The sequence below is a fragment of the Caretta caretta genome, chromosome 3 (genome assembly GCF_965140235.1).
Source record: "Caretta caretta isolate rCarCar2 chromosome 3, rCarCar1.hap1, whole genome shotgun sequence".
Taxonomy (NCBI): domain Eukaryota; kingdom Metazoa; phylum Chordata; order Testudines; family Cheloniidae; genus Caretta; species Caretta caretta.
Window position 1 is genome coordinate 88,469,431 of NC_134208.1, and position 24,458 is coordinate 88,493,888.

General features: G+C 41.3%; 1 long non-coding RNA gene across 2 annotated transcripts in view; it reads right to left on the minus strand.

Annotated features, from left to right (window-relative positions):
• Nucleotides 1-18,129, minus strand: part of LOC142071548 (uncharacterized) — a 65,469-nt gene extending 47,340 nt beyond the window's left edge. Inside the window, exon 1 of one of the 2 annotated variants that reach the window (XR_012667645.1) lies at nt 17,896-18,129. This is a non-coding gene — a long non-coding RNA (uncharacterized LOC142071548). Of the gene's footprint in view, nt 1-2,299; nt 2,791-17,895 lie in introns of those variants that run through there. The other variant, XR_012667646.1, reaches the window with a different exon arrangement.
• Nucleotides 18,130-24,458: the final 6,329 nt, after the last annotated feature.

Here is a 24,458-nt window from a genome sequence, read left to right on the forward strand (position 1 = left end):
TAGTGCCTATCATGATCTGTTTCCTAAGCTGTTCAAACCAAGCGATTTTTAGGTCTTCAAACTCTCTCTTTAGCGGTCTGTGTCATTGAAATGTCTTACTTCCATTTCAAGATCATAACATGCTATGCTGTAATGGATTTATTTGCTTTCAGGAAGTGAAGCTGGCAGAAATTATTGATCCTCATTTGAGGCGTTGAAAATAATTTTCAAAAATGTAAAGAAAGAACCTCAGTGTAAATGTATCAATTGTTAATATTTTATCCTACATCGTGCATGGTCTTTCAGTATCTCAAATTTAATATCATGGCCAAAACCTTTTTTCTTTAGGATCTTTCTTCATGGACTGTTTTTAACCCTGAAAGAGAGTCACAGTGGTGCCGTGAAGAACAAGTTAGAAAAAGAGTACCACTGTTAAAATACAGAATTTGATAGAAAAATCAAGAGATTTGCTTTAATGAGTATTGGATCAAGCGTTTAAACTTTATGCGTCACTTTGCCCATTGGGAAACTTACCTAACTGTCAGGGATTTTGTGGAAATTCATTGTTTGCAAAGAGGTTTGAAGATTCAAGTACTAGGTCTTATCACTAGATCTAGTAAAGTCAGCAGTGCAACTAAAGATAAGGTGTGTACAGAGAAGAGGAAATAGGGGATACTGCACACTGCTTCTCTGTTATATTGGGGAATACATAAAGATTCAGGAAAGAACATTACATGATGGGAAAGAAAAAAGAGGACGGAAAATTCATAAATGAGCAAATAGGCCACAGAATCATCACTGCAAATTCTGAGACAATAGGACTTTTGAAAAACATCTCAGTTTCTGGCAAAGAAAAACACTGAAGGAAACCAACTATAGACCTCACCGACATGAGAAAATCAAAGAATATACGATGATGGAAAATTACATAGAATCAACAAAATCTGAACCCAACCCTCTTCCCACAAAAAACGGACAGGTAGAAGTGAGACCAGAGGTGATGAACAGAACCACGCATAGTAACTAGATCACAACAACAGCTAACAGCAACTAATGTTTCTCTGCCTGCAACAAAAGCAACCTGAAACTAATACCCTAGTTATGCTGTAAGGAATCTACAATAGCATTTCAACAGCCCCACCATCTGGTATCAAATCTGCAGACAAAGCTCTAAGCAGAAAGGCTACAATACAGAAGGCACCACAAAACTGGGGATTGTATTAAATAGGGCAGATTTCCAAACTTTATTGGTTTGCATACCACTTTTCTTAAAAATAAGAACACACAATATTTGATGTACCACATGCCCATTTTTCTTCTTTTTGCACACATTTATTTTACAATGTAATAGATTCGGTGTTTATGAATTTCACAGTAAAATAAGTTTTGACTCTGGCTGCTGGAGATCTGCCGGGGGGGAAATTAGGAGAGAAAAGAGTTTGACTGGGGGAGTCTGAGTAGGAAAGTTAGAGGATATGAGGTTTAGAGCTGGTCAGGAATTTTTCAACAAAATGTTTCATCAGCAAATGCCAATTGTTAAAAACCACAACTTTTTGTGGCAACATATGGTTTTGAGTAAACGTTGTCAGGAGAAGTTTCTCAGGTCTAAGATGGAACTTCTGGTCTAAATCATAGAGACACAAACCCCAAAACTACCTGGTAGTCAAGATGCTCACCTGGAATGTGTCACAGGTGTGCCCAATTCCAAGCATGTACTTGAAGCTGGGTCTTCCATATGCCAGGTGAGTGCCCGAACTACCAGGCTATTGGCTACTGTGGGGCGAGTGGGTCTCTTTCTGATTTTTTTTGTGAAAAACTTCAAAAGGTCTCAGTTTCATCCTAGTGCAAAATGGAAAAATTTTCAAAAAAAAAAAATCAAAAAGTTTCACAAGGTAGAAAAACGGTCCCCTCCCACCCAGCTCGAGTGAGGTTAGACTAGGAACTTATCTACACTACTGCTTAAGTTGATGTAAGTTAAGTTGCTCAGGGATGTGAAAAAAACCATCCCCCAAGCGACGTCACTTACATTGACTTAAAGCGGTGTCTGCACTCTCCCGCTGACATAGCTTCTGCCTCTTGTTGAGTTGGAGCAATCACGCTGATGGGAGAGCGCTCTCCTGTTGATGTAATACTTTTTCACCAGTTGTGCTACATTGGCGCCACTGCCTCAGTGCAGCGGCACCGAATTAGCACGGTACTGAAGACAAGCCCTGAGGGAACTGGTTCTGGCTGGCGTGCAGGGGCCTGTGGTGGTGTGTCAAAGAGTAGAGGGATTCAGAGGGCAGGTGCAGGAGTCTTGGGTGGAAGTGGGGGGCTTTACCTGGACATCAGGCAGCTTCAGGATCCCAATTCCCTCTGTGCCAGGGAGCTCTGCCGGTCCCACTGCAGCCCCTGACCTCTCTGGAGAGTCTTTCCCACAGGTCTCCTCCTGCAGTGGTCCCTGGATTCACAACTCCTTCCTTTTGGTTAAGGGATTCCACAGCACTTCTTCATGGAGCTGTGCTGTGATTCAGACAGGTTTTGGCATGCCACCAGCATCCAGCTTCATGGAGCCCTCCTTGGACTCACACACTTCTTCCCCTTGGTTTGAGGACCTCCCAGTCGTCCTTCTGGGGGCTGGGCTGTGATTCAATTAAAATCCTAGTTTAGACAAGGCAGTCAGAAACAAGTGATAGCTGGTTGAGTAAACACTAGGCTGGGTTTATTAGCTATGTGCTCATGTTAGTTCCCAAATTCGGATTTTCCTGTTCTAATACTGTTTAAAGGTCTGTTTGGTATTAGTTGCATGGTGTTATTTGCTGACCAATTTTAGAGCCGTCTTATAAATCTTTTGTATTAGCCATTGTTTATTAATATAAACTGTCATTGCTGACAGGCCTGGACTATAGTCTTTCATTGCCACAAAATACTGTTGTATGACCTTTCGTCTCTATATTGGTGGACTAACACAGCAGGCAGAATCCTTGAAATGACCACACTGGCATGAAAGTAGTAAGTGACAGAGCATATATTAAAAGTGGGTACAGAGGCTGCTCCACACTGCTGCTGCGGAGTCAAAGCTGCTTCCACCTTCTCTGCCGGGCAGGAAGCATGTCCTCAACCTGAAGCTCTTTCCAGGGTTACTTCCTGAGAGGGGGAACTTTCCCATCTAGGGAGCCACACCTAAAGTTTAGGGGCTGTTTCTGGATGTCTCACATACAGACAAAGCCAGCACAGTAACTCTCTTACAATACTCTATGTTTGAAGTCTGGCCCCCACTCTCACTCTGCACCAGTAACTGGGGTTATTTTTAGGCTTGGTAGAATTCAATTTTTATTTTTATAGTATCACTGGAAATACCAATGTTTATTTCAAACATTTTTCCAATTTTTATCAATTTTCACTTTCACAGTTGCTCAAAATGAAGGGGTTAAAACATTTTTTAATGATTGGTTTAAATTTTCACAGTTGTGGGAAATCATGGGAGGGGACCAGTCAATAATTATTTAATGATAATAGACACTGAGATTGAAAAAATTAAAGCTTTATAATTGTTAAACAATTAAACAAACTGTCAAGATTGCATGTCAAAATATATAAAGTAAATATGCTTAAATCAAATTCTAACAAGCTTTCAAGCAGCATTTTTCTTGCTTCACCTAGCTGTAAATTTCAATCATTATTTATGGAAACATTTATAGTTGGTTTGTGTGCCAACAGTGAAGTCAACATTTACCAATAAATATCTAATTTTTTCATGCCTAATTATTATTGGTGAAAATATTTTTTGTGTGGGTTTGTTTGTATACAGTGAAATTGATATTTACCAACATTTACCAATAAAAAAAACTAATACTGCCAAGCCTAGTTATTTTAGATTCCCTCCATCCCCAACTGTGTGTCACTCTTCTTAAGAGCTGAACATACTTTATACACTATTTTATGCAGTAATTGAATTTGAAACTACATGGGCATGTTCCTCATTTTCCCTAACTATTTCAGTCTCTACAACACAATTAGTGGTAGAAATTATCTTGACAATAGTATCACAGACAAGGTGAATGTCACAATAGGAAATCAGAAGTGTTGTTAAGTAACATACTAACTTGAACAGTTGTGTAACCTCTGACTGGGCTAGAGTTTACTTCATTGCCCTTCAGCTAGTGCCTAAAAACTACTCCCATAGAGCCCCAGCATTCAGTCACTGAGCATTTTCAGCAAGGATTGCACAGGGTTAGCCTCCCCACAATCAACTCCAAAACAAAAGGCATTACACTGTTGACTCAAGTTCCACTATGACCCCCAGATCCCACATAGCTTGTGCTCCACTATGACCCCCAGATCCCTTTCCACAGTATTCCTTCCTAGGCAGTCATTTCCCATTTTGTATACGTGCAACAGACTGTTCCTTCCAAGTGGAGTACTTTGCATTTGTCCTTATTGAATTTCATCCTATTTACTTCAGACCATTTTGAATTTTAATCCTATCTTCCAAAGCACTTGCAATCCCTCCCAGCTTGATATCATCCGCAAACTTTATGTGTACTATAACAAAGTTCTGCCTTGGTGGGTCCTGTGCTTATTGGCGGATTTGCTCGCCTCAGAGATTCATGGCAGCCCTCAGTTTGGCCACTTTTGCTACTGGCTCAAGCCTACCGTTCACTCAGTTAACCTCATCACTGGCCAGCATGGGGAAAAGGAAGGAGAACAATCCCCACAGTCTCTGCTGGTCCACCTAGTGGGTCAGGGGACAGGCCAGGGACCTTCCCCTCGGGTGGGACCCACAGTCCAGGTCAACACCTCCTGTATCCAATAGGGAGTTGGGAGGATGGGGGGAATCCAGGCCCTCCCTCTACTCTGGGTTCCAGCCCAGGACCCTGTGGATCACAGCTGTCTACAGTGTTTTGTGTAACACCTGTGTGACAGCTACAACTCCCTGGGCTACTTCCCCCATGGCCTCCTCCCAACACCTTCTGTATCCTCACCCCAGGATCTTCCTCCTGATGCCAGATAGCGTTTGTACTCCTCAGTCCTCCAGCAGCACGCCCTCTTACTCTTAGCTCCTTGCGTGCCCCTCAGTGACTGAAGTGAGGTTCTTTTTAAACCAGGTGCCTTGATTAGCCTGCCTGTCTTAATTGATTCTAGCAGCTTCTTAATTGGCTCTGGGTGTCCTTATTAGCCTGTCTGCCTTAAGTGGTTCCAGCAAGTTCCTGATTGTTCTGGAACTGCCCCTCTTACCTTACCCTGAGAGAAGGGACCTGCTTAACTGGGGCTAATATATCTGTCTTCTACCACTCTCCAGTAGCCATCTGCCCCAATCTGGTCACAGTACTCTCTATGCCATTATCTAAATCATTCATGAATATTTTGAACAGAACTGGACCCAGAACTGATCCCTGCGGGACCCTACTCGATGTGCCCTTCCAGCTTGACTGTGAACCACCGATTATGCTCTGGAAACAGTTTTCCAACCAGTTATGCACCCACCTTATAGTAGCTCCATCTAAGTAGTATTTCCCTAGCAGCAAAATATAAGTGACTTCCCCCCCCATCAACCCATTTAAATAAGAAAAGAGTTGATGAACCATACTGGTTGAGACAATTTAACTAAAACAGTTTGGCTAAAATCAAATAATATTCAAAATATGTGATTATAATGAAATAAAACAGTTTTCCCTCCCAATTTCCCCTTTCTATAATTAACTCCACTAGGGCATCCCTGTTGGAAGGCTAACAATATCACTAACCTGCTGCAAAATGCTTCAGAGTTAGGGGAAAACCACCTGATTTCTCTTTCTGTGCCTCAGCATCTCCCAACCCATGTGTCCTTTTGTAAAGTAGCTGCTCTGACTACTTACCCTCAGTAAAGTCTGAGTCCAGTTACAGGAAACCTATTTGCCCAAAACTACCACACCCAATTGCAGAAACTTCTGGATGTGGAGCACTAATTGTGCACCTGTGTAGCAACAATGACCCAGACACAACTCATTCCTACCCCCTCCTCACTTCTCAATAGATCTCTTAAAGAGAGATCTCCCCATTAGTCACGTGGGTTACACTAGCAGCTATCTTTAAACTATCCCTTTCCCCCCTCCTGTATTATCTGATTTGTTCTGCTAGACAGCTCTTGGGTCGCCTTGGCAGAGTGGCCTTCTCGGATTCCTGCATCATCCAAACAGCTGTGTTGGTGTCATGGGGGAAGGAGAAGGGTTTCTTTTAAAAATACAGGGGAAGATTTTCATTCTCTCTCTCTTTCTCTTTAACTGATTTTTGGGTTCTCCAATTTTAGATACCTGTAACTTCATTGTGATGCTTTCCAGGTGTACCCAGGGTTGTGAGGCACCTCACTACACCTGTCCTTACTGTGAAGAAGCCTTGTGTGTGCAGGCCCTGGTCAGCTCCCTGATACCCCACAAGCTCGAGTACTCCTCTCTCTGTGTACATAGGCTCTGAGCATCTTGCAGTGTCCAGCCCTTTATCCACTAGACACTCACAGAATCACCGGAGTCGCTGTTCCCAAAGCAACAGTACACCACAGTTTACTAGTTAACCTTTAGACCCCAGCACTGCTTAACATGCAGAGCTTAGATTTGTTTATGGAGAAAACAAGTATAAGTTTACTTAATGAAAAACAGAGATTCAAATGATAGGAAGCAGAAATATTGGAAACAAAGGGTTACATATACAATAAAATCATTACATGCATTCTAGAGCCTAGACTCAACTAACAAGATGACCTCTTGCTAAGAAGGCATTGCTCATCCAAAGTCCTTCTCACAGCATTTTCAACCTGGATGGCCAAGGCCAAGCCTAAGCCTCCTTTCATGAGACCAATCCCACTGGCAGCTTCTCTCCCCCCGATGAATGATGCCATGGCATCTTTCTGTGATACATTACACCAGTTCCTTGTTCTTCATTTGTAAACAGGGTTTTCCTCCCCTCCCCCTGGCCATTGTTCACCTCTTCCTGCAATCTCTTCATTAGCATTTGACTCAGTATGCTAATAGACTTTCAATGTAAGACACACCATATACAATGGTCAGCTAGAGACATAAATGTCTGGTGGAAGTTAAAACAGTTTCAGGATGAGTATACAAGGTCATTGGTCCCTTTTGAAGAAGTAGGCTACACTAGGCTTTGCTGTTGACTTGGGAATGAAAATCATCCAGCAAAGCAAGGCAACGCAGAATAGAAAGCTGATGTTTTAAAGGTTTGCCCCCAAATGGATTTATTTATTTATTTAAATATACTCAAGACCTACGGTGTTTGCTGCTGGTGTAGTTAGCCCTTGAGCAGTCCACATAAGAGGCAGGGCACAGGTGCAAAATGCATCTACTATTTTTATTGTTGCCGGTCGCTAGAATCCATCCTGTGGCACATTCATAATTTTTTCTGAAACCTTTCTCAATTTAGATACAAGAAATGTGTGAAATGCAAACAACTTCCGCAAGCTCTTCTCTCGGTGCTGTTTTTCTTTTTTAAACAATGGCCAGTGTTTTAGACATTTATGTCTATATCGCATTCTGCTATGTTGATAACGGGTCTATCTGCAATTCAATATCTGCACAATCCCAGCAGCACTGTCCTTTCAAGGATTCTTTAAGCCTGTTACCATTCCCTGACCATGGAACAGAACTGCCAGAAATGGAACATACCTACACAGTCATGTCCACTTCAGCTTAACAGTCTTTCCACTCATATCCTGAAAGGTTAAAAAGCATATCAGTGCCTGAATATAATAATAATAAAAGAAGGCTGGCATTTTAAAATCCAAGACGCCGGAGTATTTTGTGCTTGTATTTGAGCTGTTGTCAGACTTCTGAGTCACAATTTTAATCGCTATGCTAATGAACACATGCTAATGAAAAAAGAATAAAAATGGCTGATTTATAACATTTTAAAATAATGCTGCTACGGTGCTGGTTAAAAATCAAAATCTGTGAAATTTCCATAATTTCTCAATCTATCACACCACAGCAGAGTATTCGCCTGGCTCATCATCTCACTTTCTCTGAGCTGTTCCTTCACCCCAGAGTGGTGATTTGTCTGCCTTCAGTTGGTTGCCAACATGAAAAAAAGAGCTTAAAATATTGGCTCTGTTTTGTAGTAGGCATAACAAAGCAGAGTACAATACAATCCATAGTGATAGAGAATCTTTTTGTCCACCAAGTAAGTCCTGGGGGACATTTTATAGAATCAAATATTGACAAAACCAGCATCACATAAGAAAAAAAAAAAGCCTTCAACGTAGATTTAAAATCAGGGAGCAATGCAGCATATGAATTATCCATGTAGAGATGGTTTGGTGACTATGACATGGAATTACTAGAAGCTTGCCCATAGCTCACTCACATTTTTTTTTTTTTTTTGGCAGTGTAATCATGGACTGTTAGGCCTAGACTATTATTAATTCGTATTTCCAAATTGGGAAGTTACATTTTTATTGCTGCCCACTGTTGGCCAGCTCAGCTATCTAGTTCTGCCAGCACATCAATGTACAGTGAATAACATTTAAAAATATATAGCATTCCCTAGAGTTAAACTAAAAAATATGTCAAGTACTGCAGTAAATTTAAGTCCAGGTGGTAAATATCCAGTTTTTAATGGTGCCATCTGCACTTGTCTTCTCATCTGCACATACTATTAAGCCAATGTAATTAAGCAGGAGTGAAAATTAAGTAAAAAACCCCTTTATTATTATATTATTATTAGAAATGCTTTCCAGTAAAATACTGAAATTGTCATAGGAGGTTGTAACTGAATGCAGCCCTGTATTTACACCCTACATTCAATTGTAGTAATTTTAGTATAAAATATGCTTTGTGAAATATAATTTGAAAACTAATAACTCATTGGTCAATAATATGGTGAAATGTGTATAGCAACACTAGACATAAAGTTATGAACATGAGCAGAAATCATGACTGAGTCGTGTTTATCAGATAAGTCTGGGAAGTGGGTAAACCTGTTTGTCAAAGACAAAGGACAAGCTGACGTCTTTGCCCATCAGCTTTGATGACACCTGGCTAATCACTTGTCAAGTGGCCATTCTTTGGCAAGGAAGGGGGGCAGGAACAAACAGATCTGCATCTTAGCAAACAGCATGGAACCTCTTTCACCACAAAACATTTTGTTTCTGTCCTCATAGCAGGAATGAACCTTACCTTGGGGTAGTCCTCAGGATAATGCATTTCAAAGGGTGACTGAACTAAAAAAGTGAGGGGCAAACACATCCCAACTTATCTCTCCCTACCCACCCCTCTCTCTCGTTCAATTCAGAAAACAAAAGAAAGAGCCTATGGACTTTGGGAGCAGACCCTGGCATGAGAATTTGGTCAGTAATGCTACTCGGAACACGTGACAAGGGATTTCACCTTGAACCAAATCTAGTTTGTTAAGTTTTAGTACAAGGACATATTTTATCTTTATTTCTCTTGTAATGATTTCTGACTTTAACACCTTATATTGGTACTAACTTAAAACCTCTCTCTCTGAGGTTAAATATGCTTGTTTTATTCTCTAATCAAAACTAATCCAGAGTTGTGTTTAAACTGAATTGTGTGGGCTGTAGGCTGTGCTAATAGCATAGGGCCAGTAGAGTGAGTGCAGCCTAGGGTTTGTCAGTCAAGGTGTCCACTGGGTTATCTTTGCCAATCTGCACATATGTAGAAGGGACTCCTGGAGGAGCCCAGATCTTCAGGTCCTGTTGTGAGTTTGACTCACAGAAAGGTTACTTGTCCTACTCTGCCTAGCACCAGTTTCTTACCTTACCCAGAAGCAGTTTCTGATTTGATAACCTGTTTCTCTGTATTGCTTGGTCAATTGATAATAGGAATATATTGTACATTGTTACCAATTCTATGGCAAGCAGGCAGGCAATCTAGATCAGGCTGTGTGTGGGTGTTTGTCTTGCTGTAACTCTGCCTGACCAACGGAGCTCCCAAGCTTATGGTTTTACTTTCATTTCTTTAATAAATTTTATTATTTAAAATACTCACTGAGGACTCTAGAATTTGGATATCAGACCAGGCCGGTAGCAGGAGGAACTCACAAAGGGACACTATTGCCTTGACAGGGAAAGGCTTAGCAGTGTGCCCCAATATGAGTAACTGCATTTAAAGTAGCAAACTGTTGCATATTGATCCCCTTAGAGGGGCAATGGACCTAAAATCTCAGAACTGTCCAGGAGAGTGGTAGATAAGTGTGGAACACATGTTTTTGCAGAACATTTGGGACAGGGAGTGTGTTGGGGTCACCCTGTAAGTGGTAACCAAGGCTGGTGGAAATTAGAATGTGATCAGAGTGTGCTGGCAGGCTGCAGCTGAACTATAAAAGTGGTGTGACTGCCGTGATGTTTGTGAAGGGCCCAGGTTGGCACCTACAGTAGCAAAGCATTGTGAGACACTCCAAGTTGAAAGGCAGGTGGGGACACAGCCACTCACAGGTCTGGATTGCATCCCAGAACGTCACAGAGGTCATCAGTAATGGCATCCCTAGCCCTAACTAGACTAGAGTTTTTGGCTGCATTGTAACTCAATATGATTGCCAGTTAACTCGAACTAACACACTTGTAAATGTAAATGTAGGCAGTCTACAGATGTTTGTTTCAGCCAGGACCAGTAACAAATGTGTGTGTGTCTTGAAAGAAATGTTAGTGGAGTGTGTACATTTGCATTTACAATTGTGTTAATTAATTCAAGTCAAGGCAAACACTCGAATTATGTTATGACCAAACATAGTCACAATATATATTAAGGTTCTGTTTATACAGGATTAATAAATGGCTGATTTTTTAAAAAAAAACGAAATGGTTAATCAGTTGTAATAAATTTTTATACAGTTCAACAGGTTACTTATAACTGTGGCTTATAACCATCAATAACACCTTTTATTGATGTGCTTATAGCCATCTGTAACACATATTACTCATCTTTGTAATGTGCTTATAACAGCTCTTACCCATTTATGAACCCTTTAGAAACCATTTATAAATGTAAAGTTAGTATAAAGTGTGACTCCAAAAAACTAGACTAGATATGGCCCATTGGTGCAGATTCAAATAACCTATCACTCTTTTCAAGCACTAACAATTATGAACCCAGATTTTAATATCTGTTCAAAAAAGCACTGAGGTTTGTGCATGTAAATTCTACCTGGTCTAAATTAGTTTTGGTGTTTACTAATTCTACTATGTGGTCATTAAAAGTATTATAGTATCTATAGCATTCCAGTTTTTACAGATTTTTCACTGATAAATTACCAGGATTTTTTAATTAAAGGAGTTTGATAAACGAGGATTGACACTCGTTTATCAAGCCACTCAATATTTTTTTCAGGTACTTATTTTTGTTAAACATTAATGCTTTATGTGATTGTTGTGTCCGGCAGCTCTGAGACTGAAGCAGTTTCACAGTGTAAAACAAAGAACACACACATGGTGGAGATCGGAAAATGAAACAACATTAATATCGCGCTATGATTGGCTCACAAGGAGATGCTGGCTGCCTATTTCTTTGAGCCCATTTAGTGCGGCACTGAATTTAAACAATCAAGGCTCCACAGATAAAGATAAGGTAAAAAGGTAAAGAGAAATCTATGCCTGAATGCCAACAAGAAAATCAGTGCTTAGAAATTTTCAAGGAAAATAAAGACGGGAATGAAGAGGATGCATTGTGCTGCAAGCACTGCAGCATTGAGGTTAGGGCTCATGCTGACAGAATCAAAGAGCATGTTGAAAGCAAGCAACACAAGAAGCTTAAAGAGCAAAGTGAGCTGTGGGATAAACAGTCAGGAGCTTGCACCAGGGCTTTAATGAAAGAGAGAACACAACACGATTGTGCCAATGAATTTGTGGGTGCTCTTTGTTTTGCCAGACAACCGCTGTTCATTGCATGGGTGTATTGGTGGCTTTCTGCGACAATACTATCCAGCAGTAAAAACCCTTCCTAAAATGCAGACAACCTCACTCGTAAGCGTCTGGAAGAAAATGACAATGCTGCAGTAACTAAACTGATGGAATGAATTGAAGGAAATGTGGTGTCTAGTCTGACAAGTCTCCTGATGCTTTGGACCATCCAATTCTTGGCCTTTTGTTTTCATTTTTTTAATTTCAAAGTGAATAAACCCACATTGTTTTGTGCTGATGAGACATTCATCCCCTCTGCTGACACCCATTTTGTCAACACAGCAATGACTGATATGTTTGAGGTCTACCAACTAATTTGGGAAAATGTGGCCACAGCTAACAGAGATTCTGTTTCCTACATAGCTAAGTGTGCACAGGAGATTAAACTCAGTCAGAAACCAGAGCTGCTATGTATTACTTGTCCTGCTCATCTGACTAACATTGTGTTGTCATCAGAAGAAATGGAAGATGTGAAATCTTGCATCATTGGATTTGGGGCCATTTTCAAGCATGCAAACAAGTTGAAGGTTTTGTTTTACACAGTGCATGATGAGTGCAGAGCTGACTGCTGATTATCTTCCCCTGTTGTGATACATCGGTGGATGAGCTAGTACTTCACATGTGCTAATGTGTCTTTTAGATCAATTGGAGCTTGTTGGTTCTAAACCAGAAACTCTGAAGAGAATGACAAATAACCAAAATGACCACCAGATTCTGCAGACCAAAGTAATGTTCATTGTTGGAAACTTGGAATCATTGTATGACACACAGAAAACACTGGAGTTTTCTCCGACTACTGCCAACACATTTCCTAATACAGATGTTTCCTAAGAGCCAAAATCTCAACTGAATTGAGCACAAAAGCTGCAGGAGAAACATCTGGCAAGAAAACCCAGATGTTTTTGGAAATTCTTCAAACCCCAGAAATTGAGAGAACCAAAAAAGCATTCAAAACCTTCAACACAATGCTCAGTGAGAAATGGAAGATGACCATGGTCTGTAATCTGAACCCTGAAGCGTTTGGTGCCAAAGATTCTTTTTGGAATATCATCCAGGTGTTGCACCCATTCCTCAAGGTGAATTTTTGCAGCAGACTACAATCATTATGCCAGAGTGTTTCAAGCATTTGCCACCAATGATGAAATTTCAAATCTGAAAGGGGAATTTACTACTTATATGAATATGACTAATACTGACAATGTGAAACTGGATATGCTTGCTTTTTGGAACAGTCATCAAGACACACTTACCAACTTTAGCAAAGTGGCACAATGACCTTCGAGTGTATCCCCTAGATCTATTGATGAAGAGCACTTATTTTCCAAGTTGGACTACCTCCAAGACAGCAAGAGGCTCAACATGACTGAGGATACTTTGAAAAAATTATTCGAGTATACACAAACCAGTATTTCTGGAAAAACTACTAGCTCTAAGAGAGACAAAAAAACATAAAAAAAACTTTGTACATAAAAAAAAAGTTTCAGTTATCCTGTAGTAAAATGTGTATATTATGAAAGTTTAATTGTTTTTCTTTTTTCCCAATTTTTCTATTTTTTTAACCAGCTTTCATCCTGTTTTTAATGTTTATTTTCCAAACACTGAAAAATTCCCAGAATTTTTTTTTTTTTTTTTTTACAAATTAAAACTGAAAATGCAGAACACTATCTATCAACTAGCTATGAAGGTATTAGTGTCTAAAATGTATGTGCAGTGGTGCTTGTATACATGCAAATGGAAGCCAGGTTGAAAATTTGGCCCTTAGTTTAGCAGGATTAACAATAAGATGGGTTCTGTATGCACATTGACAACACTGACAGTTTCATCAATCATAAACAATAATGAAAGGAATAAAACTTCCTGCTTTTGGACACTTAAACTGTTCACCTGGAAAGGTGAGGAAGGAATTTTTCTCCCTGTAACAAAGAATCATAAAAATGTAGGGCTGGAAAGGACAAGCAGCCCCCTGCACTGAGGCAGCACCGAGTAAACCTAAACCATTCCTGACAGGTGTTTGCCCAACCTGTTCAAATATCTCCAATGATGGGGCTTCCACAACCTACCTTGGAAGCCTATTCCAGAGCTTAAATATCTTTATAGTAAGAAAGATTTTCCTAATATCTAACCTAAATCTCCTTTGCTGCAGATTAACACCATTACTTCTTGTCTTACCTTCAGTGGACATGGAGAACAATTGATTCCCATCTCTTTATAACAGGCCATAATATATTTGAAGACTATTACCCATTGCCACCTCAGTCCCCTTTTCTCAAGACTAAACATTCCTCACAGGTCAGATTTTCTAAACCTTTTATCATTTTATTGCTCTCTTCTGGATGCTCTAGTTTGTCCATTTCTTTCCTAAAGCCACAATATTCCAGCTGAGGCCTCACCAGTGCCAAATAGAGTGGGACAATTACTTTCCATATCTTATATACAACATTCATGTTAATACATCCCAGAATGATATTAGCCTTTCTCACCACTGCATCAAACTGTTGACTTGTATTCAATTTGTGATCCACTGCATCCGATGAAGTGAGCTGTAGCTCACGAAAGCTTATGCTCAAATAAATTTGTTAGTCTCTAAGGTGCCACAAGTACTCCTTTTCTTTTTGTAACCCCCAGATCCTTTTCAGTAGTACTACCATCTAGCCAATTATTCCCCATTTTGTAGTTGTACATTTGATTTTTCCTTCCTAAGTGAAGCACTTTGTCCTTGTCTTTACTGAATTTCATCTTGTTTCTTTCAGGCCAATTCTCCAATTTTTCTAGGTCATTTTGAATTCTTATGCTGACCTCCAGAGTGCTAGCAACTGCTCCCAGCTTGGTGTCATCTACAAATTTTATAAGTATGCTCTCCACCCTATTCCCTAGACCAGCATTTCCCAAACTTTTCTGGCCACGGAACACCTGGTATATATTTACAGAACACTTATTATTTTGTAGTTGTTTGGTTTTCAAATAAAAAATTGCGTTATCTATGTGCAAATATATTTTATTTTATAAAACAAAGCAAAAAAAGAAATTTAAAATAACTCAAACTAACAATTTCTAACTGGAAAGCGCATATAAAATAGTACAAAAATCAAGTGCAAGACCCTATTTTTTTTAATTACGATTCTTTCACAGAACACCTATTCACATCGTGCGGAACACCAGTGTTCCATGGAACACAGTTTGGGAAACGCTGCCCTAGACATTCATGAAAATATTTACTAGTACTGGACCCACAGCTGATCCCTGCAGGACGCCACTAGACACATCCTCCAATTTGACAATGAACCATTAATAACTACTCTGAGTGTCTTTCAATTAGTTGTGTGCCCACCTTACAGCAATATCATTTAGACCACATTTCCCTAGTTTGCTTATGAGAATGTCCTGTGGGACTGCATCAAGCATCTTACTAAAATCAAGATATATCACACATCTACGACTTGCCCCCTATCCATGAAGCCAGTAACCCTGTCAATGGAGGAAATTAGGTTGGTTTGTTCTTGACAAATCCATGTTGACTGTTCCTTGTAATCCTATTATCCTCTATGTGCTTACAAACTGATTGTTTAATACTTTGTTCCAGTATCTTTCTAGGCATCAAAGTTGGCTGACAGACCAATAATTGCCCAGGTGCTCTTTGTTTCCCCTTTTAAAAACTAGGTACTGTGTTTGCCCTTCACTAATCCTCTGGACTTCCCCATCCTCCAAGAGTTCTCAAAGATAATTGCTAACTGTTGTGAGATTGCTTCAGTTAGTTCCTTAAATACCCTAGGATGAATTTCATCAGGCCCCGCCAATCTGAATATATCTAAATTATCTAAATATTTCTGTAATCTGTTCTTTCCCTAATTTGGTTTGCATTCCTTCCCCCTTGTTGTTAATATTAATTGTGTTGAGTATCTGATTACCATTAACCTTGTTAGTGAAAACTGAAGCAAATAGGCATTAAACACCTTAGGCTTTTTGACGTCATCAGTTATTAGCTCTCCTTCCCTACTAAGTAGAAGTCCTACACTTTCCTTCATCTTTTTCTTGCTCTTTACGTACTTAAAAGGCAATAAAGAGAGGTTATTTATGTCCCTTTCTAGGTGTAACTCATTTTATGCCTTAACTGTTCTGATTTTGTCCCTATCTGCTTGTGCTATTCTTTTGTACTCCTCAACAATTTCTCCATGTTTCAACTTTTTGGAGGATACCTTTAGATTTTCAGGTCATTGAAGCACTCCTCATGGAGCTATACTGGCCTCTTCTTATTTTTCCTATCTTTCCTTTGTATAGGGTAGTTTGCAGTTGTGCCTTTCATATTGTCTCTTTGGGAAACTGCCAGTTCTCCTGAACTACATTTTACCTTAAATTTTCTTTCCTGGGGACCTTACTTATCAGTTCCCTGAGACTGTTAGTCTGCTTTTTTGAAATCCATTTTCCTTATTCTGCTTATAATCATGAAATGTATCATGTCACAATCACTTTCACCCAAATTGCCTGCCACTTTCATTACCAATTCCTGCCTCTTAGTCAGAATCAAATCTAAAAAGGCTGTCCCCTGGGTTACTTCCTCCATTTTCAGAAACAAAAAGTTGTCCTCAATACACTCCAATACCTTTTGTGTTTTGCCATATTACATTTCCAACAGATGTCTGGGTAGTTAAAGTCCCCAGTTATTGCCAGGTCTTGTGTTTTGGATAGTACTATTATTTGTTCTAGAAATGCTTCATCCACCTGCTCTTCCTGATTTGGTGGTCTATAGTAGACACCTAACAAGACATCACCCCGATTTCCCCCCCTTTTATCTTTATCCAAAGCCTTTCAGCCTCCCCTCCTTCTGGACCTCAGAACAAGTCTACATATATTCTTGATGTATAGTGCAGCACCTCCTCCCTTTTTTTCTGCCTGTCCTTCCTGAACAAGCTATACCCCTCTATACCAATATTTCAGTCATGAGATTTATCACACCAAGTCTCTGTGATGCCAATTAAGTAATAATGTAGCTTATGTACAAATACTTCCAGTTCTTCCTGTTTATAGTCCCCATACCCCTTGCCTTTATGTAGCGGCATTTAAGATGCTGTGCAGATTCCCACACAGATTTTCCTCTTGTTGCTTCTATGACCCTATTGCAATTTCCAGGTCTCCCCTCCCTCCTGCCCCTTCCTCTCCCCAAGCTCTAGCCCTCTATTAAGATCCTCTTTTTAATGCTTACCTCTGAGCTTTGGTCACCTGCCTCCTTTGAACCTAGTTTAAAACCCTCTTCACTAAGTTGGTGAGTCAGTGCATGAAGATGCCTTCCCCCTTCTTGGTCAGATGGAGCCCATCTCTTCCAAGCAGACCTTGTTCCTAGAACAGCATGCCATTGTCAGGAAAGCCAAAGCCCGCCCCTAAACACCATCTGTGCAGCCATGGATTAATTTCCAGGATGCATGTGTTCCTAGCTGGGCCCTTACGCTCAACTGGAAGGATAGATGAGAACACAACCTGCCTTTCACCCTCACTCCCAGAGTCACTGGTGATCTGCTCAGACAGTATCGTTAGTGCTCAAGTGGATGAACATCATGGAGTAGTCATCAAAGGGACCGATGAGCCTTGGCAACTTTTCTTTAACATCTCAGATGCAGGCTCCAGGAAGGCAGCATACCACCTGGAACATCATGTCAGGTCAGTAGACGGATGCCTTCATCCCCCTCAGAAGGGAGTCCTCGACCGCCACCACCCTTTGCCGCCTCCTCTTGGGTGCGGTGACTGGGAGCCTCCTAGCTTTAGGGGCAGGTGGCTCCTCCTTCTCACTTCCTGCAGCCAATACACAGCATGCTTGTTCTTCATCGCATGAACGGGTCACCTGGGTGGGGTGTACCACTGTCTACTGCCCGAAGTGGTTAGCAACCAATCTTCTCCCTGAAAAGCAGCCAGTTCTCCTCCCTCCTCTGGAACTGGCATAGTCATCTGTAATCTAGCGTCCTCCTCCCAGATGTCGCCGTGCGTGTCCTGTTGATGACATCCGCATGCTACACAGATGAGCTACCTCCACTTGCAGCTCTTACCTGGTTTCTAAGATACTCCACTAGCAGACACCTTTCATACTGGGTGGTTCCCCCTGTTTGGCTGTCATCGGTGGGGACATGCAGGCCGCATTTCCAGCAAGTCAAGACCAGTGTCTGAGTGGAAGCCTCCAGGGTCAGGGTGTCTGTCTGATGTGTGGCACTAAAGATGCAGGGAGCTAGCAGGGGGGTTGGCAATGTGCTGGTTTTCCTCCCGTTATGGGTTCCTCCTTGTAGAGTACCTGCAAGTTAAGTAAAGTTAAACATAAAAAATAACCCCCTGACCACAACCCGACCTCCATTGTACAATTAAGATGTTTTTGGTTTTGGTCTTCTACGAAAAAATCAGGTATTAGCTATCGCCAGAAGCAGAATACTGAACTTGATGGGCATTATTTCCCATGTACCATTTTAAATAATTGTTTTTCCTACTAGTGAAGTCGGACTTTTGTTCCTAAATGTGTGCTGTTCTTTCTTGGGCTTAAGTTAGGGTGACATACGGCAGCTAACGGGGAACTATTTAATTTATCTGGTCATACAAAACAAATGTAAAGCAATGTAAATGCAAAGTATTAGCAAGAACACTGGATTCAGTTGCTGTGTCATCAGCAGGATCTATCTATATATATATAAAAAGAATACATGCTAGAATTTTACTACTAAATAGAGCTGTAGCAGAAAACTGAACTTCAGAGGGTGTTCAGTTGTAGGATCTGCTGTTTACATCATAGAAATATTTTATATTTTACATGCATAATTTACTCTGTCCACACTAATGCCACAAAAAATCGTGTAGTGCTTTTTGCAAAACATTAATTATCCTCAGCTCCTATTAGAACTGAGGACAATCCTCACAATCAGACTCTCAAATCTTTACTAATAAAGTAGGGTTTAAAATGTGCCTTCTGAGTTGTAGCAGAGAAGCTAAGAGAAATCACCATAAGCACTGGCTGGAGTTAGTGAAAGTATAACATCAGACAGATTAGTTGTATGGTTTTGTTGTTTTTATTTTTATTTTTTTTTAAGAAATGACACTTTTGGGGTGATAACTGGTATTTTGTGTAAGAAAAACAGTAATTATTTCTCAGACAGATAGAACTAAAAGCCAAATTGAGCAAATCATAAATTAGTCAATCTCTGAAAGCTAAAGGGGTGCGGAAGTTTCCTTCTTCACTTAGGCATAAACATTAAGAATTAGGTTAAACCTTTGGGCAATGACTATATAGATGAGACAGGAGAAGCTAGTAAAGCACTAAAATGTATAGTTGGGCAAGCTACAGAAATCTGAGCAAGAGGCAACAGCTTTTAAAAGAAAATTCTTCAAGTTCACAATGCTTGCAGAACTAGAGTAAAATTTCAAACAAATTCAGAAGCATTACAGAAGACAAACACAGGACACCATTTATTCCTTATATTTAATCTTTGAACAACTTTTCAGACATTAATCCGCACTAGATGAGTATGATTAACAGATGGGGACACTGAGGCAGAAAGATGAAGCAATTTGCTCTAGGCCACAAAAGAAGTCAGTCAGAGCCATGATTAGAATTCAGAACGTCTGGCTTTCACTCATGTGCGAGGATCACCAGACCATGCCTCTGAAGACTAGAGATGGGCCCAAGCCAAAAAGTTTGATTTTTTTCTGTGACTGTGTTTGTGAAACCCATGCTGTCTATGAGTGGACCTTTTACAAGCTAGAAGGCAGAAGTTTGTACATCTGCTATAGAGCTGGTCGAAAGTCAAAATTTCCATTCTGCAGGAAATTCCAAAAAAATTAGTTCTTTTTTGGAACAACAATATAATTTTTGAAATTTCCCCAGGAAGGGAAATTTGAAAAAAAGTTTCAAAATATTTCATTTCAAAAATGAAATTGAACCTGAGATCCAAGCTCATCTGTGGTTCCCTGAGCTTCTAGGCTCCCTGCCAGATTGATGGAAGCCTTAGCAGTCCCCAGAGTTTCCACTCTCCTGGCTCCACAGGAAGCTTGGAAGTCCTGAGCCTAGTGTTGTGTTTGCTTCTTTGACTGCTACTGCCATTTCCTAACTGCTGTCTACAATGATAAAATGTTTTTTTCTCCAAGTGGGGACAGTTAATTTAGAACCCAGCAATATATGCAAATCATTCAAATTCTTCCATCTACTGTGTATTCTAATTGTATCTGTTCATATATTGCAACCATTTCACAAATTCAGCACGTTTTTACTTCTGGGGTTTGTGTGACCAGTATGTCTACAGTAGGAAGACTGAGTATAGTATCTGCATATATACAAGAATATACTGTTTAGATAGCAAACTCGCTCATGGCATGTTGAGGGTTGAATGATCCTAATAGTATCTTTCAGTGCCAAATAGCTGCATTTTCATATGAGGGAGCTTTAATTGCTCATTTACTCAACATGGTTCTCCAGCAGATACAAGACAGATACATATTATACAGGTGAGCAAAAACTGATGTCCAGCACAAGACAGCCTGTGCTCTCAGAAGAGCTATTTATACATTTATAGCTCTGGTGAACTGCTTCCCGTATAGATTACTTCCATCTGCAGTTTATTAAAAATAGAATCTCCTTTACTCTCATCCCAAGGAAAAAATGAATAGCATTTGCTGACAATTAGCGAGTTGATCAACCTATTGCTGTCATTACTTCCATCAACTTCTGTTATACTCATGGGTATAAAAGACTGGACACACAAGGAACAAATATTCTTTATGCGTTGCAGGGTGCAAAGTTTATCATCTCACTCTTGGAGCAGTTTTGTGTCAAACTACTGTCAGCACAAGTGACTTCCTCTTGGCCAGCATAGCTCCTATCACTGGTGATATACAAAGTTGGATTTGACACAAAAGTAGAAGTAATGCTGCCCTAGGAGGTAGAATCTTAGATTTTTAATCACCGTCCCTGACTTTTTTCACAATATTACCGAAGTTCACTATTTCTTCCACTGATTGATGTTTTAGTTTTGTAGTTAAATGTCAGATTGAAATTTTACAGTAATTTTGGTTCCATTTTACCTGCTTTGCTGCCTGTATATTTTAGCAAATACAGTTACATTGAACTTCCTAAGTTTTACTCAGTTTACCTGACGATAAACCTCAGGGGCCAGATCCACAGCTGGTAACTTGTCTTAGCTCCATTTAAGTCAATGACTTGGGCTATGACAAGTTCCATTAACTGAGGTTCTGGCCCCAGGTCTCTTTCAAAGACAGTACCAGCAAGGGAAGAAATACTGGCAAAGAAAGGAGTCTATAACGGTATTTGTTCCTCTGTCTCTAGGTTTCATACTGCCACTAATCTCCGTAGTATCTGAGAGCCCTTCATCTACAAGTCCTTAGTGTCTCTGGTGCTTTTACATTTCTGAGGTAGGTTTGGTTTTATTTATGCAGTGCAGTAATTTCAGGCAAACTGCTAACAGTTTGAGATCTACTTTTTGGCATGATAATCACAAAAATGATCTAAAGAATAACTTGTGTTCAGGATAGAGTAGGATCATCCTAAGCGGGAGGGACAGCCTTTCATCCCCACTAAGAATGCCCCAAAAACAGAAGAAATTTTGAATAGAAATACAAAGCTCAGCATGTTACTGTATTGGAGTCAAGAGAAAATATTGCACTAGCATAGACATTAAGCCCCCTGCAAGTACACTGACAACAGAGGGGCAGCATCTGGAAGTCACCTAGCACAGTGGCTCAGCATGTGTGTTCTTCTTTCACACCAACTTGAAAGGCAGCAGTGAAGCAATTTATGTTTGTGTCACAGCTATGGAAGGAGAAACCTGTTGGGGAGCAGAGTAAAGAAACTGGAGACAGAGATCAGAGGAGAACGCCCCACTAAACCATCTGGGTGCTCCCGTTAAGTTAATTATAAACCTCCCTCAGCAGTAGTTATTACCATTAATTATGATGAGGGTTCACTTGGTGGATGAACTGCTGATTAAGTATCCAACAACACACCCATAAGCAGTAGTTTTATAAACGGAAGCAATGAAAGATAATCCCAGGTACTACACACATCAAAATAATTCCATGCTCAGCTATACATAGGGCCCTACCAAATTCATGGCTGGGAAAAACGTGCCACAGACTGTAAAATTTGGTCCTCCGTGTGAAATCTGCTGGGGATGGACAAGGCTGCCTATTCAGGACTTCTACCATGCGCCAAGCTCCAGCTGCTAGTTCTGGCAGGGCTGGGGAGGGATGCGACATCCTCTTCTCCTGCAGGGGCCATTCTGCACCCGTCCCACTTCCTGCCCCGCATGGGCTTAGTTTGAGGGGGAGCAGAGGGTGGCATAGCTCCCCCAAACTGCAAGCTTTGGTCAGGCACAGAGTGGTGCCGCCGAGAGGGGCTGTGCTTCATGGTAGGGGAGCTGAAAATGGTGATCAGCTCTGTGCCTGCCCAAGGCTTGCAGTTTGGGGGGGGGGGGCACGGCAATAATGCCCCCCAAACTACACCTATGTTAAAAAGTGGGGAGGGGAACATGGCCACTGCCCCCAGATCCAGCAGCAGTGGCTCCTCCACTTCAACAAAGGTTCCGGCGTGCTTGCTCCCAGCCCTGCTCCTCCCCAGCTCTCATCCGAGCGCTCAGGGATTAAAGGGGCCTTGGGCGGGCTGGCTGTACGTGGGGGGGGGGGAAGAAGAAACTACAGCACCCCCCTCACCCTGAGCTGTCACCCACCTGTATGGCCAGCCCTGCCTCCCCAAAAGTGATGACACCCCCCATACCATCTGACCTTTGACATCTGCGCTTCCCACTGCTCTCCGGCTGCCCAGCTCCGAAAGCAGTGCCTCCCTCAGCAGCAGCGCAGAAGTAAGGGTGGCAATACTATGACCCCCTACAGTAGCCTTGACTCCCTTTGGGTCAGGTCCCCCATGGTTATAATAGCCTGAAATTTCAGATGTAAGTATCTGAAATTGATGATTTTTAAAATCCTGACTCTGAAATTGACCGTGAATTTGGTAGGGTCCTAACTATGGATCAAGAATGGCCAGTACAGGTACAGTCCTCCCCACTACTCTCAGCTCCTAAACTAAAGAAAAACATGTTGTAGATATAACAGAGGCGGACAAACTACAGTCTGCAGGACCGTCCTACCCCTTAAAAAGCACTGTTTGGTAATTTAACTGTGGCAGTTACACTGTGTACAATCTCTGAGGAGAAAAGTTAAGCAGACCATCTTAGGCAGTGTGCCTTTCCTAGGGAGATCATAATATAGATAGGGAGCCATGCAACCTGGAAACCTCCCCTGCAGGACAGAGAGATGCGGGTATCCACCCAAAAGAGGTGACAGTTGAGGAGCTGGGACCCTAGAATGGCTGCCCTTGATGGACCACAAAGGGGACAACCGGTGCATAGAACTTGGACAGTAGGGTCCCTTTGAAAGCAAAAATGAGACCAAACCTGTTATATTTATCCCAAGTTCGAAGTAAAACAGATTATAGGAACAAAGTATCAAGTTATCATTTAGAGATTAATTTGTCCACTTAATACAAGCATCTTGGTAACATTGTTATGGTATTTTTTTTAATCACAATAGGTCCAGAAGTTAGTAGAAAATACTTGACAAATATCTACAAATTCACCATCTTGTAGCTAAATGCAAGAAAGCATTTAAAAATACCAGTAAAACAGACAAACCAGTTTCTGAGTTCTCTCATCTAAAGGCTCATCCTATTTGCAAAGAAAAAGTTAATCACTTTCTCTTAACTGTTGTTCTTTGAGATGTGTTGTTCTTGTCCATTTCAAGCAGGTGTGCACACATCATGTGCACGACAGCCGGAAGATTCTTCCCCCTAGCAGCGTCCGCAGGGTTGGCCTGGGCACGCCCTGGGGTGGCACCTTCATGGCACCCAATATCGGGTCCTGCCGACTCCCCACCCCCTCAGTTCTTTCTTGCCGACCATTCCAACAGAGGGGGAGGAGGGTGGGTATTAGAATGGACATGAACAGCACATCTCGAAGAATAGTTACGAGAAAGTGAGTAACCGTTTTTTCTTCGAGTGATTGTTCATGTCCATTGCAAGCAGGTGATTCACAAGCTAGAACTCAGGAGGTTGGGTTGGAGTTATCCACAGAAAAGAGCACGGCTCTCCCAAAAGCCGCATCATCCCTGGACTGATGTGTAATTGCATACTGCGACGTAAATGTATGTATTGAGGACCACGTGGCTGCCCTGCAGATTTCCTGAATAGGGACTTGTGCCAGGAACGCCGCAGAGGAGGCCTGGGCCTTGGTAGAGTGAGCAGTTATCTGCAGAGCAGACTCCTTTGCCAAGGGATAGCACTCCCTAATGCAGGACGTTATCCATGACGATATGCGTTGAGATGATACCGGAAGGCCCTTCATTCTGTCTGCCACGGCTACGAAGAGTTGGACGGACTTCCGGAACAACTTAGTTCTCTCTATGTAGAAGGCTAAGGCCCTACGCACGTCCAGTGAGTGCAGCCTGCGCTCCCTATTGGAGGAGTGTGGCTTGGGATAAAACACTGGGAGGAAGATATCTGGGGTCATGTGAAAATGGGAGACCTTTGGGAGAAAAGCCGGATGAGGCCTAAGCTGAACCTTATCCT